At 38.5% G+C, this 5635-nt stretch overlaps 1 non-coding gene across 1 annotated transcript; it reads left to right on the plus strand.

The window, feature by feature from the left end:
* Positions 1-230: 230 nt before the first annotated feature.
* On the plus strand, positions 231-337 carry LOC145953995 (small nucleolar RNA R71). The gene has a single exon (XR_014431207.1). It is a non-coding gene; the product is annotated as a small nucleolar RNA R71 (small nucleolar RNA).
* The last annotated feature ends 5298 nt before the right edge of the window (positions 338-5635 follow it).

Raw genomic sequence — 5635 nt, forward strand, 5'->3', positions numbered from 1 at the left:
TTGCTAAGAGTAACTCAATATTGTTCACTTCATATCGCCCCGGAGTTCCTTTCCTTGCTGTGACTTCTCTTTCACTGTATTGGCTGTGATTTGAGGCTACATTTTCCAAAATAATCATGCAGTCATTAATAGGTTTCCCCATGAAAGATCCTCCAGCTGCTGAGTCTAATATCATGGTGCTTTGTTGGTCCAATCCTTCAAAGAAAAATTGGATGGTAAGCCAACGGTTGAAGCCATGTTGTGGGCATGCTTGAAGATATCCTTTGAACCGCTCCCATGCTTCATAAATAGTCTCTCCAGTGCCTTGTTGGAAATTAGTGATTTTCTTCCTCAATTCTTTAGTTTTAGGAGGAAAGAATTTCTCTAGAAAAGCTCTTTCACATAATTCCCAAGTTGCTATCTTTTCTCTAGGCACTGTTCTTAGCCACACCTTTGCCTTATCTCTCAAGGTGAGTGAGAATAAGCGGAGTCGCATTCCATCAGAAACTTCATCATCAAATTGCTGGGTCTCACAGATTTCCAAGAACCCCTCTAAGTGGTCATTAGGATCTTCTGATGGTAGTCCTCCAAAGGTGTTCTGTTTGAGCATATTCACCAGAGAAGCTGGTACAGTAGCTCCAGTTTGCATCTCCCCTCCAGGTATCCCACGAGCTACGGGTGCAGAGTAATCCCGAAGCGGTAAATTATCTCGTTGTGCAGCCATGTCAAATTCTTTAGAAAGGTTTCTTTTCCTTCTCAGGAGAGTTCTTTCAATCTCAGGATCAAGTGGTGTTGGTTTCCCAAGACGTAGAGATCTCTTTTGCATTAACCCTAAGGCACTGCAAAAAAAAAAAAAAGAAAGTGACCCGTGAAATCTGAATTGGAGAAGTAAACACTAAAAAAAAACTATTTATTTATTTAATTTTTTTTTTTTAAATTCGAATTAAAATAATTGTAATTTAAATCAAGAGACGTAGTCCCCGGCAACGGCGCCAAAAACTTGATGTAAGGAAAACCGCAAGTGTACGGTTGTCGTCAAGTAATAAATATCGAATCACAGGGACTACGTGTTTGACCTAGAATTACTAGTATTTTAATTTGAATTTTAAAACAGATAGAATGTTTGTTTTGAGATGATAAGATCAGATTCACTGGTAAAAGAGATAGTAATGCAATTAATGAATAAGATAAAACTTTAAGATAAGATAAGGAGATTTCCGGGAATCTAGGGTTCGCACAAAGAGTTCCAACAATATTGAATTATTATTTTCATTAATTAATTCTATTCCATCTTGAAGGTAGTCTTAACCTAATTTAATCCTTGCACCTTCTCAGGCTACGAGGACGTGTTTAATTAAAATTAATCCCTACTCTCGTGGTAATTACGTTCAATTAAACCCATTAAGATCTTTGTTAATCTATTGCTCCTCGAAAGCTTAAATCAACTCTCGTGATTTAACACTCAAGTCTGTTCCTTTAGGTTCCGATAATTAGGTTCTCCTCTCAGTTCATCCCTAATTATCTATGATTATGAAAATTAAGATTAATTGTTTATCATAATTATAATCAAGTTCTCCTCTTAGTTCATCCTTAATTAATGTTATTATGAAAACAATAATGTTAAAGTTCATATATAAAATATAAAAGAACAAATCAAGAATTGGAATAAAATTAAGAAACTGAATAATGCATTAATAAAGAGGTTCTCAGAGGCTAAGCCCTGATCCCAGAAAAAGGGAAACTACTCACAGGAGTTCATAGTAGTTCTCCAAGAAAAGAAGAATAAAAGAAAAGCAAACCTTAGAGTCGATGGCACAGGCGCCCAACCTTCTCCAAGTGTCAAAAACTAAAAAAAACTGTCTCCGAAACAAAAGTTCTGTTCTAGGCTAACCTCATCTAATTTATAACCTAAAAGGGTAAAAAGGTAAAACTACCAAGATAAAAATTACAAAAATAAAAATAAAACATAAAACTTAAAAAGCTGGGACGCGAAGTGAATCACGGCCGTGACTGAGAATCACGACCGTGATCTTCTCTGGAGCACATTCATTCACCAAATCGACGCGAAGTGAATCACGGCCGTGACTGAGAATCACGACCGTGATCTTCTCTGGAGCACATCTATGAAGGGTTAGTGGCGTTCACGGGTGTGATTGGGAGTCACGGCCGTGATTTTCTCTGGTGAATCACGGGCGTGATTTAGAATCACGGCCGTGATTTTCCCTGTAGCTCAGCATTTCCTCTTTAATTCTTAAATCTTGATCCTGCTCAGAGAAAACACAACACATACCAAGAAAAGCATAAAATAGGAAAATGATATAAAAATTTATTAAAAACATGAAAGATATGCATGATTATGCTATGAATTCATGTGAATTAAAGTGCTAAAATACGAGTAAAATACACAACATCAGCTAGTATGATGATTGATTATGTTTATTGATTGTATTATTTTCTTAGACTATGGCTGGTAGAAATGATCGTGCGATTGCCGATGCTCTTCAAGCATTAGCACAAGCTATGAATAATAACAATAGGACTGAAGTTACTCCTAACTGGTTGGAGCAATTTCAACGAAATCACCCACCTACCTTTAAAGGAGGATATGACCCAGATGCTGCTATGAATTGGCTAACAGAAATAGAGAAAATTTTCAATGTTATGGATTGTCCCATCGCTCAGAAGGTGAAGTTGGCCACATTCATGTTGACTGCTGATGCTCACTTTTGGTGGGAAGGAGCACTTCGGAGGATGATTGATGGAGGGGTGCACTTGAATTGGGACAACTTCAAGAAGGTCTTTCTTGAGAAGTATTTCCCGGATGATGTGAGAAGTCGGAAAGAAATGGAATTCCTTGAGCTGAATCAAGGGAACGACACAGTGGCTGTGTATGCTGCCAAATTTGATGCTTTGGTTCGTTATTGCACACACTACCATGGTGAGGGTGGTGAAAGAGCTAAATGCATAAAATTTGTAAATGGTCTACGTCCGGAAGTAAAAACTGCAATTAACTATCAGGAGATATATCACTTTCCCACTCTGGTCAATAAGTGCAGCATTTATGATCATGACAACCGTGCTCGTGCTGCTTTTTATAAAGGAGTTGGAGGTCCTATCCGTGCTGTGAGTTCTAGTACTTCGGGTAGGAGCAAGCCTTACTCCGCTTCTAATAGATTTCAAGGGAGTAAAGCTGCTGCTAATAAAAGCAAGTTGCTTACTAGAGGATCCACTGTTAGTGCTACTGGAAGTGTTGGAGGGTTTGTGTCCACTCCTTCAGTAAGATGCTGGAAGTGTGGACTTGTTGGTCATAATCAGTCTGAGTGTCGTGACAGGGAAGTTACCTGCTTCAACTGCAATGGTAAAGGTCACATCAGTACCCAATGTCCTGAATCACAAAGAACACGTGTTATTGGATCGGGTTCGCAAATTGAGCGTCCAAAGACTGTAGGGAGAGTATTTGCTCTTAGTGGTGCTGAAGCTTCTCGGTCAGAAAATTTGATACAAGGTACTTGTTTCATAGCTGAGACTCCTTTTGTTGTACTATTTGATTCTGGTGCAACTCATTCCTTTATTTCTGTCTCTTGTGTCCAAAAATTGAATTTGCCTGTGTCTTTGTTAGATTTTGATTTAGTTGTGGAAATCCCTACTAATGGTCCTGTGACTACATCCCTAGTGTGTTTGAAATGTCCTTTGACAGTTTCTGATAAGCAGTTTCTAGTTGACTTAATTTGTTTGCCTCTTAGTCAATTAGATGTAATTCTTGGTATGGATTGGTTATCTTCTCACCATGTCCTTTTAAACTGCTTTGAGAAATCTATTTCCTTTGGTGAATGTAAGAGTATGGAATTTCTTAGTGCTGCTGACATTAAAACTTGTTTAAAAGACAATGAAAGAGTGTACATGATCTTAGCCTCTTTAACACTTGAGGCTGATAGTAAGCTAGATGAGATTCCCTTAGTGAGAGAATTTCCAGAAGTATTTCCTAAGGATGTGTCTAGTTTACCACCTGAGAGAGAGATTGAGTTTAGCATAGACTTAGTACCAGGTACCCCACCTATATCTATAGCACCCTATAGGATGTCCCCTAAAGAGTTAGTTGAGCTTAAGAGACAAATAGAGGAATTACAAGGAAAACAATTCATTAGGCCTAGTGTCTCGCCTTGGGGAGCGCCTGTTTTATTGGTTAAGAAGAAAGATGGGAGCATGAGGTTGTGCGTAGACTATAGGCAACTGAATAAAGTGACCATTAAGAATAAGTATCCTTTGCCTAGGATAGATGACCTTATGGATCAACTAGTTGGAGCTTGTGTGTTCAGTAAGATAGATTTAAGGTCAGGATACCATCAGATTAGAGTGAGAACTGAGGATGTTCCTAAGACTGCCTTTAGAACCCGCTATGGGCACTATGAGTATTTAGTTATGCCTTTTGGTGTGACTAATGCACCTGGTGTTTTTATGGACTACATGAATAGGATCTTTCACCCTTACTTGGATAGATTTGTAGTGGTCTTCATAGATGATATCCTAGTGTATTCCAAGACTAGGGAAGAGCATGTTGAGCACCTTAGGATCGTTCTTCAAACCCTTAAGGAGAAACAGTTGTATGCTAAATTGTCAAAATGTGAATTTTGGTTGGATAGTGTGAACTTTCTAGGACATGTGATATCCAAGGGTGGAATAGTTGTAGATCCTGCTAAGGTAGAAGCTGTGTTAGAATGGAGAACACCAAAATCAGTATTTGAGATTAGGAGTTTCCTAGGACTAGCTGGTTATTACAGAAGGTTCATAGAGAATTTCTCTAGGCTAGCTCTTCCTTTGACTAAGCTGACGAAGAAAGACCAACCTTTTGTGTGGGATTCTAAGTGTGAGGAAAGTTTTCAAGAACTTAAGAGGAGATTAACTAGTGCTCCTGTGTTAGTATTACCTGATCCTAGTAAGACTTTTGAGGTATTTTGTGATGCTTCTAAATTGGGTTTAGGAGGAGTGCTTATGCAGGAGGGTAAGGTAGTAGCCTATGCTTCAAGACAACTTAAAATTCATGAGCAAAACTATCCTACCCATGACCTTGAGTTAGCTGCAATAGTTTTTGTGCTCAAGTTGTGGAGACATTACTTGTTTGGGTCTAGATTTGAGGTTTTTAGTGACCATAAAAGCCTTAAGTACTTGTTTGACCAAAAGGAATTGAATATGAGGCAGAGGAGATGGTTAGAGTTTCTTAAGGATTATGACTTTCAATTGAATTATCACCCTGGCAAGGCTAATGTTGTAGCTGATGCTTTGAGTAGAAAATCTTTGAGAATGTCTTCCTTGATGATTAGGGAATTGCAAATGATTGAGGAGTTTAGGGATATGAGCTTAGGGTGTGAGTTGACCTCTAAGAGTATTAAGTTGGGAGCTTTGAGAGTGACTAATAGCTTGATAGATGAGATTAGAGAAGGTCAGAAGATGGATCCTTTCTTATTGAGTCGGGTAGAGAAGTTGAATCAAGGTGTGAAAAGTGAGTTTAGAATTGGAGTGGATGGAGTTTTAAGATTTAAGGATAGGTTGTGCATTCCTAGTGTGCCAGAACTTAAGAGAGCAATCCTGGAAGAAGGTCATAAGAGTATCCTTAGTATCCATCCAGGAGCCACTAAGATGTACCAAGACCTTAAGAAGA

Source organism: Cajanus cajan, chromosome 1 (genome assembly GCF_000230855.2).
Source record: "Cajanus cajan strain Asha chromosome 1, NIPB_CcT2T_4, whole genome shotgun sequence".
In the NCBI taxonomy this organism is placed as follows: Eukaryota; Viridiplantae; Streptophyta; class Magnoliopsida; order Fabales; family Fabaceae; genus Cajanus; species Cajanus cajan.